Source organism: Jaculus jaculus, chromosome 14, assembly GCF_020740685.1.
Source record: "Jaculus jaculus isolate mJacJac1 chromosome 14, mJacJac1.mat.Y.cur, whole genome shotgun sequence".
NCBI classification, from domain to species: Eukaryota; Metazoa; Chordata; class Mammalia; order Rodentia; family Dipodidae; genus Jaculus; species Jaculus jaculus.
This window is the reverse complement of record NC_059115.1, coordinates 37,502,212-37,512,747: the sequence shown is the minus strand read 5'-3', so window position 1 is coordinate 37,512,747 and position 10,536 is coordinate 37,502,212. Positions and strand designations below refer to the sequence as shown.

At 39.6% G+C, this 10,536-nt stretch overlaps 1 non-coding gene across 1 annotated transcript; it reads right to left on the bottom strand.

Moving 5' to 3' along the window:
• Positions 1–9,590: 9,590 nt before the first annotated feature.
• Positions 9,591–9,716, bottom strand: LOC123454969. Its single transcript, XR_006633608.1, has one exon. It is a non-coding gene; the product is annotated as a small nucleolar RNA SNORA26 (small nucleolar RNA).
• Positions 9,717–10,536: the final 820 nt, after the last annotated feature.

Genomic DNA, 10,536 nt, shown 5'->3' with positions numbered 1-10,536 from the left:
ATAAACCAAAACCAAAACCAAAACAAAACAAGACACCTCTGGTGGTATCACCATATCTGATCTAAAGCTATATTACAAAGCCATGGCGACAAAAACAGCATGGTGACAGAATAAAAACAGAAACATAGACCAATAGAACAGAACTGAAGACCCAGACCTTAGGTCAAGTCAGTATAGCTGCTTGATCTTTGAAAAGGTGCCAATGATGTAGACTGTAGAAAAGACAGCATCGTCAACAAATGGTGTTGGGCAAATTGGATGACCTTGATGTGGAAAAATGAAATTAAAATCACTCATTTCACCACACACAAAAATCATATCCAAATGGATTAAAGACTTTAATATAAAACCTAAAACTCTTCAACTACTGGAAGAAAAAAGAGGAGGCACACTCTACAACATAGGACTGGAAACAACTTCCTGAACAAAACCCCAGTAGCCCAGGAAATTAAATAAGCACTCAACTAATGGGATCTCATAAAGCTAAAAAGCTTTTGCACAGACAAACCTACCATAAGTCGAGCCAATAGATTACCCACTTAATAGGAGAAAATCTTTGCCAGCTATACCACTGCAGAAGCCTAATATCTAGAATCTAAAAAGAACTCAAAAAACTAGATAATAAAAAAATTAAACAAGCCACTTGAAAAATGGGGCAGAGAAGTAAATAAGTTCTAAGAGAAAGAATTACAAGTGGCTAACACATACTTCTGAAAATATTTAACATTCTGAACCATTAGGGGAATGCAAATTAAAACAACTATGAGAATCCCCCCTTATCCCAGTAAGAATAGCAAACATTAAAAAATCAAAATCAGCCAGGCGTGTTGGCACACGCCTTTAATCTTAACCAGCACTTGGGAGGCAGAGGTAGGAGGATTACTGTGAGTTCAAGACCACCCTGAGACTCCACAGTGAGTTCCAGATCAGCCTGGGCTAGAGCGAGACCCCACCTCGAAAAACCAAAAAAAAAAAAAAAAAAAAAAAAAATCAAATAAAAATAAATGTTGACAAGGCTTTAGAGAATTAGTAACACTCAGTCACTGTTGGTGGGAATGTAAACTGGTACAACCACTGTGGAAATCAATATGGAGACTCCTGGAAAGAATGAATATAGAGTTAGCTGAAGACCCTGTTAATCCCTTACTGGGCATTTACCCTAAAGGCTCATTTCAGACATATTTGCTCAACCATGTTTACAGCTGCTCAATTCATAATAGCTAAAAACTGGTATCAACTCAGGTGCCTATCACTGAGTGAATTGATAACTAAGATGTAATGTATCTATGGGATGAAATTCTACTCAGCACTAAGAAAAAGCGACACATTGAAATTTGTAGTAAAATGGTCAAAGTTGGAAGAGATCATTCTAAATGAACTCACACAATCACAGAAAGACAACTGTCGCATGATCTCACTCATCTGCAGTTCCTAGCCTACATCAGTGGAATTTGCTGGCATAACTGAATATGATCTTGAGACTTGAATAGGGAGGGTAGAGCTTTGGGGAAAGGAAAGGGTGGTGGTGGTGGTGGGGGACACAAAACTGAACCCAAATTGTATTGGTACCATACAATCCTCCTGGTAGTCTGACTAAATGGTGGAAGCCTCAAGAGGAGGACCTTAGGTGGAGCACCTGAATTGAAGGGCCCTGCAGTGGGTGAGACAAAACATAATTTCAAATTTATCCTGTTTGTCTTTCTGCTCTGTCTTTTTCTTTTTTCTTTACCCTTGGTGCTGGCCTGTAACTCATTGAGCCTGGATGTGGTCTACATCCACAATGAGCTGTTGATCAGAGAGACCTACTAGATCCCCCAAAACAAACAAAACAGATTTTTATTAGAGCACTCAATTACCCACCAGAGGTTAGTGGTAAGACCCTACTGCTGAAGACACCATATGCTGCTGGCATCACAATGGAGAGACCTGGTTGGAATCCGGAGGAGAGCCAGTCCTCATACAGTTAGCCCATCTAGTGGCGGAAGGTGCTACATGAGCTACTGGGAGAAAGTGAGCAACATCTGTCCAAGCAACTCAAAGTAAGTTACTGAGAAGCAAACAACCTGACATGATGCTCACACAAGTGCATTAGTGGCACACAGCCATGATGGGTAACCAACTGCTCTTGGATACACTAACTGATCTACTCAGTGGAAAGGAAACCATATCTGAAGTTGGGAAACAAGTCAGAATCAGATCCAGATAATGATTGTGCTTTCCATTGTCAAGCTCCCACTAACCTTACAGTACAAGAGGGTCTAAACCCTTTTAATTCTCTCTAAATTAATAATGGTTATCCCATTTAATTGGTGCTGACTTCATTTTCTGAGGAGATGAATGACCCAGTGCAATCCACCCCAGTTCCAGATGAAACCACAGAGGAATTGGGGACATGAGCAAGAGTGCTGATTTCTCAGTGAATCTGATAGCAGCACAAGGGTGAAGGAGATAGACACTGAGGACACTCAGCACCTACCAAACCAGTGATCCAGAGACTCCATGTGGCCACAGCAGGAAGGTCTTGCCTGTGACACAGGAAGAACCAGGTGAAGAGATTCTCCACTCACACCGGCCTCCTCACAAACTCAAGAAACATGAAAGGAGGATGGCAGGGACAAATGGAGTGACTAGAGAGGAAGAGGATCATGAGGACCAGCAGGAGAACTTCAGCCACCATCCAAACCCTTCCTCCACCACCACCAGCGCAAGGGCCAACAAGCACAAGAGACCTGGGGAAGGGAGCTTTTATACACAGCATCTGGAACAGGCGATCAAAGCAGTGACCCAGCGAACCAGCCAGCCTATTGAGCCCACAGCACAGCAAAGATTGGTAAACAAAATACAAAATCTATCAGAAAGATCATTCATCCCAACCAAATCTGCTTTATCACAGAGATGCAGGGGTGGTTCAACATACACAAATTGATAAATTAAATACATTATATAAATGAACTGAAGGGCAAAAAAAAATAACATGATCATCTCATTAGATGCAGAGAAAACATTTGACAAAATTCAACATCCCTTTATGATAAAAGTCTCTTACTTTTTTACCTACAGAGGCTGGTAATAGAAGGGACATATCTCAACACAATAAAGGCTATTTTTGACAAGCCTGCAGCCAACATGATACTAAATAGAGAAAAACTTGAAGCTTTTCCACTAAAATCAGGAACAAGACAAGGGTGTGCACTGTCACCACTTTTATTTAATATAGTACTGGAAGTCTTAGCCATAGCAATAAGGTGAGAGGCACACATAAAGGGATACAAATTGGAAAGGAAGAGATCAAGTTATCATAATTTACAGATGACATGATTCTATATATAAAGGACCCTGAAGATTCTACCAGAAAACTGAGTTGATAAACACCTATAGCCATGTAGCAGGATACAAAATAAACACACAGAAATCAGTAGGTTTCTTATATGCTAACGACCAACACACAGAGGATGAAATCAGAGAATCACTCCCATTCACAATTGTATCAAAAAATAAATTATCTTGGAATAAATCTAACTAAGTAAGTGAAGGATCTCTACAATGAAAACTTTAAAACAGTCAGGTTAGAAATTGCAGAAGACACTAGGAAATGGAAAGACATCCCTTATTGGATTGGAATAATCAATGTTTTGAAAATGGCAATCTTACTGAAAGCAATCTAGATATTTAATTCAATCCCCATCAAAAATTCCAATGGCATTGTTCATGGAAGTAGAAAAAAATCCAAAAATTCATTTGGAAGCACAAAAATCCTCAAATATCTAAAACAATTTAGAGCAACAAAAATTAGTCTGGTGGTATCATCATACCTGATTTTAACCTATATTACAGAGCCATAGTAATAAAAACAGCATGGTACTGGCACAAAAAGACATGTAGATCAATGGAACAGAATAGAAGACCCAGGTGTTAAGTTCATGTAGCTATAGCCACCTGACCTTTGACAAAAATACTCATTGGAAAAGACAGCCTCTTCAGCAAATGGTGCTGGGAAAAGTGGATATGTGTATGTAGAAGGATAAAAATAGATCCTTATTTCTCTCTCCATGTACAAGAATGAAGTACGAATGGATCAAAGATCTTAATATCAGATCTGAGCTCTGAAACTTCCAGAGGAAAAAAGTAGGGAAAACCCTTCAACATATTGGTCTTGGCAAAGACTTTTTGAATATAATCCCAATTGCTCAGTAAATAAAACTACAGATCAACTGCTGGGACCTCATGAAATTACAACCTTTTGTTTGGCAAAGGACACTGTGAATAGAGCAAAGGGCAACCTACAGAATGGGAAAAAAATCTTTTCCAGGTATACACCTGATAGATGATTAATATCTAGGATATATAAAGAACTTAAAAATATATGATAAGAAATCCAACAACCCAGTTAGAAAATGGACTATGGAACTAAATAGAGTGTTCTCAAAAGAAGAAATAGAGATGGTATCTAAACATCTGATAAGAAGTTCTACATCCCTAGTATTAGGGAAATGCAGATTAAAACTATGTTGAGATTCTGTCTCACTCCTGTCAGATTGGCTACCATGATGAAAACGAATGACCATAAATGCTGGTGAGGATGTGGAAAAAGGGGTACCATTCAACCCTGTTGGTGGGAATGCAATCTGGCCCAGCCATTGTGAAAATCAGTAAGGAGGTTCCTGAGATAGCTAAAAATAGATCTACAATATGACCATGCTATACCACTCCTAGACATATATTGTCTCACTACCTTAGAGATACTTGCTCAACCATATCTATTGCCACTCTAGTCACAATAACTGGAAAATGGTACCAGCCTAGATGTCCCTCAACTGATGAATGGATACTGAAGATGTGGCACATTTACACAATGGAGCTCTACTCAGCAGTAAAGAAAAATGAAATTATGAAATTTGCAGGAAAATGGATGGATCTGGAAAGTATTGTACTTGGTAAGGTAATCCAGGCCCAGAAAGCCAAATGTCATATGTTCTCTCTCATATGTGGATCCTAGCTACATATTATTTGACTTCTATGTGAATAGGAAGAAAACTCAGTATCAGAGGCCAGTAAGCTAGAAAGGAGATATAAAAGGAATAATAAGGGAAGGAGAGGGGACTTAATAGGATGGTATTGTATATATATAAATAGAAGAAAAGATTAATGGGAGTGAAAAGGCCTAAGTGAGGTCAGGGGAACAGATTGAGGAAAGGAAAGGTGGAGGAAGGGCTAATCAAAATCTAAGAAGATCTAAATAAGTCATATGGAAACCTACTTTTTTTGGAAAATGGAACACTCAGGAGCCATAGATTGTTACTAGAAAATTTTCAGTGCCAGGGATGAGATACCTTCCAGTGACTTGTTGGCCAGGGAGGTACTTGATGCCCCCAAATCATTACAAGCATTTCCCACCAGGAATAGATGGTAAGACCCTATTGATGAAGACTCCACATACTTAGGCTGCAAGGTCACCGAGAAATCCTGCTGGAGCTGAGCTGATAACCTCCTCCATGTAGACCAGCTGACAGAAAGCTGGAAAAAACCATGCTGCATGCAGTTCAATGGGAGAGATAAATCACAGTGAAGATACTCAACAGTGGACACTGCAAGCCTTATATTTGGCCAGCCAGGCCAAATGAGCCAATGGGTGCAATAGTGGTATATCTGTTATGGGGGAACTAACTGCTCTCTAATTTGCCTTCAGGCCTGCTCTATGGGAGGACATACCCTGATACTGAAAACCTAAATCAGGGGTAGTCATGAGCCCTAGGGGTGTAATGTTTGTTGCTATTGGGCTAAATGTATATGCTGTGCTCACCAAACTGCCCAGTAAGCTCTTCTCTTAATGTTCTCTTAACCCATATATTAATGCTACTCTCACTTTTGATTAGAGAAGCTTCTCTTTTCAGATGGTATTAACCTCGGGATGACTCAGAAGGCACCATTGTACTGAGAAGAAGTGACAGAAGATTGCTCAGCACTGCAATATCTCTATCACACCTTCCAAGGCTCAGGGTCCATTGCAGAAGAGGTGGTATAAAGAATCTAGCAGGTAGAACTCCTTACAACATTCTCCCCTCAGACACAAAATGGCCTGGATATCCATGACCTCACAGTGCCTGACACCACCTACTGAAGACCATCATAATAGGAGGAAAAGTTCATGACATCAAAATATAAGAGAGACTTATTGAGATGGGGAGGGGATAGGATTGAGACTAGAACTTCAAAGGGGAAAGTGAGGGGAGGGAGGGAATTTCCATGGGATATTGTTTACAGTTATGGAACTTGTCAATAAAAGATGAGGGAAAAATGTCTTAAAAAAGAATAAAAATAATAAGAATAAATATTTTATAAATGGAAACAATAATTTTGTTTTGTAGTACTAGTTTATATAGTCACACATCTTAGAACATCATACCTTGTCAGGTGTGGTAGCACATGGCTTTAATCCCAACATTCATGAGGCTGAGGTAGGAAGATTGCCATAAGTTTCAGGCCAGCTTGAGGCTACAGAATGAGTTTTATATCAGTCTGTACCAGAGTGATACACTGACCCAAACAAAACAAAACAAACAAACAAACAAACAAAAAAAAACCCCAAACTAAACCAAACCAAACAAAGAAAAAAACAACAAAACTAAATATCAAACCTTAGTTCTAGTTAAAAGTTACTGGAAGCTCTTACTGTCACAACCCACTCTTTAGAACTACCCACATCAGGACCCTCCTATTTTGTCTTACTGTGTAATGACCATGGAAGTGGGTAAATGTATTGCTTTGTGCATCTGGCTTTATGTGGATACTGGGGAATCAAACTTGGGTTGACAAGCTTTGCATGTAAGTACCTCAAACAACTGAGCAATCTTCCCATCCTGACTCATACTTTTTACCCATAGCAACCTGTATTATCTGGTTCTTCTTCTTTCACAGTGTCTCTGTCTTCACACTGCTCTTTGCACATCAAGGCAAAATCAGGTGAGTAGTCTTTCTTGACTTGCTTCTTTGCATCTTGGCTTTTGGATGTGCCAGTCTTCTACCTCACATGCCCTTTCCATGCTGCCCCACTGCTTTGACCCATCCACTCTGAGCCTTTCTGTCTTGTCTCCCTGCTATCCCAAATAGACCCTTCTGCTTTCTTGTCACATGTCACATGTCACATCACACTGCCCTACTTTGCCTTCCTCCTCCTTCCTTGTGGTCTGTTTCTTTGCTCCCATGGCCCCCTTTCTAGTTTCACACACATAAAATTTTAATATAGGTTCTAAATATGAGAGGAAGCATGTGGGACTTATTTTTCTAAGTCTGGTTTATTTTGCTTAACATTATGATTTCCACTTCTATCTATTTTCTGGAAAACATGGTTTCATTTTGCTTAAAAGCTGGATAAAATTCCATTGCATATGTGTATTATATTTTCTTTATCCATTCATTTATTTATTTTTTTTTTTGAAATATGGTCTCACTCTAGCCCAGACTGGCATGGAACTCACTCTGTATTCCCAGACTAGCCTTGAACTCACAATGATCTTCCTACCTCTGCCTCCTGAGTGCTGGGATTAAAGGCATGCGCCACTGCGCCTGGCCATTTGTTCTTTGTAAATTTAAACTTTTAGTGACATAAATCATTAGAATATTTATTTAGTTGTGTGTGTGAATGTACTGGAGGAAAGGACTTATTTCAGCTTATAGTTCTGAGGGGAAGTTTCATTGTGGCAGGGAAAGCATGGAAGGATCAGGATGCTGTCTCTCATATCACATATCGGGGTGCCAGTAGTCTAAGAACTCGGCTTGGAGCTGTGCTCATAAACCTCAAGGCAGGCCCCCAGTGACATAGTTCCAGCAAGGCTCCACTTCCCAAATTACCATCAACCGCAGACTGAGTATGAGACCTAATCAGAAACATACAAGACTGTGGGGGACAGTTTATATTCAAACCACTACAAAAGAAATCATAATGGTCAAAAAATTAAAAACAAGAAGAAAAGGTGAGGTGTTGGAGCATCTTAGTTCTGAGTAATCTCAAATTGGGGGCTGCTCTGTGTCTGCACAGCAGTGGTAGGTGGAGTTCCACTTATGGACTCCTCTTTCCTTTGGCTAATGCTGATGTTTAGCTGTGTTGGAAAGTTGTCTGATGTCTGCCAGAGCTGTCTCTGTCTTGACAGTAGTCTTTCTTCATGTACCAGGGGCCTCTATAGTACATCTTTCACTTTAAAGTCTGTGGCTGGGGAATGTTCTCTTACCTTCTTCAGTACTGACAGTCCATACTCCTAGAATAACTCTGTTTTAGCTTACAGTGTCTTCCAAGTGTGTTATGAGTGTACGAAGCAACCAGGGTCCATAAAAGGGTACAGCAAGGTGCATGTCTGTACTTCCAGCACCTCCCAAGTATTAATGACTATGCTGGAGAGATGCAGCCATGGCTATCATGTAGACTCCTGGAACTTCAGTGAACATGGGCTCTACCACAGTTAATGGCAGATAGGAGGCTCCAGGGTTTGATCCACCTGCTGGCCTTGGGCTAAGAGCTGACAAATCTCAGGGTTTTTCTTAGCTGCTGAGATCTGTTTCCAGCCATCATAAGGGCTGTCTTTTGCTATACACTTTTCAGCCTGAGCCAAGCCTCATGCCACTTTTCTCTTTGACTTAACAGAATCTAGCCCTCCTGTTCTTCACAACCTGGGCCTCCATAAATCAGGGACCATGGCAGGCCAAACTGAGGCTTCCTGATCTGTGGTTGTATTTTGATTCCAAATCATGGGGTACCTCAGTTTTTAACTATACATTCTTTCTCAAGATAGTGCCTGCCTGACCATGTGGCAGTATAGGATTTCTCTCCACAACTAACTGATCCATCCACAAGAGGAGTTATAGTTTCACTGATCCCACAACTGGATCTTGGGTTTTTGCTGTAGACTTGTTCTAAGAGAACTGTCCATCTTTCATTTGATCTACCTTTTTGGAAGCAATATATGTTTTCTTTCTCCCTACCAGGAAGCTAGCAGCTGAGGCTAGGTTTGGCTTACTTCTCTACATCATTCACCATTTTTATTCCTCATTTTTCAGGTATCCTTTCACTTTCTTTATGGATTTCTCTCTTGGGGGATATCTATCTATCTATCTATCTATCTATCTATCTATCTATCTCTATCTATCTATCTATCTATCTATCTATCTATCTATCTATCTATATCTATATCTATATCTATCTATCTATCTATCTATCTATCTATCTATCTATCTATCTATATATATAAATTCTAGCTGCTTCCTTCACCAGCTCATATAGTTCACATCTGGTCTACCATCTTACCCAGAGAAGTCCTTTGCTTTCTTTTTCTTTTTTTGATTTCTATTTTTGATAAAGCATGGTAATATTTCATTGAATGATTTCTCTCTGGTCATAGGTACTCCAAAGTTATAAATGTCTCACTTAGGTATACATTACTTTCTGTAGATTTGGACAACTATATGCTATAATTTCTTTGAATGGATTACACCTTCATTATTGATTTCAGCTCCTTCAATGCCATAGATTCTTGATAGTGTCCCAGAGGTTTTGGATGTTGTGGCCATCGTTATTTTTAATTTCTTTTTTTTTTTTTTTAAACTGTGACTCCAGACAGGATCCCAAGAGGAGGTTTGCCATCTCTTCTCTGGGTTTTATGGAGAGTTCTTTCCCTTACCCTTCTGTGTTAGCCTTCTGAAATACTGTAGCAACCTCAAAATGGCACAGGAAAGAGCAGTCATTTTCAATTCCTCTGTTGGTATTTGGATGTGGTTTTTCATTGACCTTGTCTTTGTGTATGATGTTCCTTTTTTCCTGCTTGGTTAAGTCAGTTGGTGTAGCTTTCTACCATGTTTTCTTAATTAATTCACTGAATTTTCCATTACCAACATTTCTGTTGTTTCCCCCAACCTCAATTTCATTATTATTGATTTTTCTTCATTGTTACTGACTTTTTTTTGTTCTCTTCCAGTAATTTTTCTCATTTTACTGACTTTTCCCTCTTTTTTTTTTTTTTTTTCTTTTTCCGAGGCAGGGTCTCACTGTGGCCCAGGCTGACCTGGAATTCACTATGTTGTCTCAGGGTGGCCTCAAACTCACAGCAATCCTCCTACCTCTGCCTCCTGAGTGCTGGGATTAAAGGCGTACACACCAGCGACTTTTCCCTCTTTATTGCTGAATTTCCTCTCCAGGTCTTGGAGAGAGCAATCTACTTATTTGAGATCAGTCATCATTTTGTCTAGTAAAGTGTTGAACTATTCATCTTGTATTTGCCAGTTTCAGTATTTGCTTTGTGGGGGTCATATTGGTTTTCACTGATTCTTGTGTTACTGTGTTGCAGTTTGCTAATCTCTTCCAGTTTTACATGGGGAGTGTATTGCTGTTCTTGAAGATGTGATCCCCAACTCCACTCCAGGAGGAGAAGATGAAGCACTGAAGTGTCAATGACTTCCGACTGTACAGGATCTATCTATCTATCTATCTATCTATCTATCTATCTATCTATCTATCCTTGAAATCAACTAAAACCCAATAATCAGCATAAA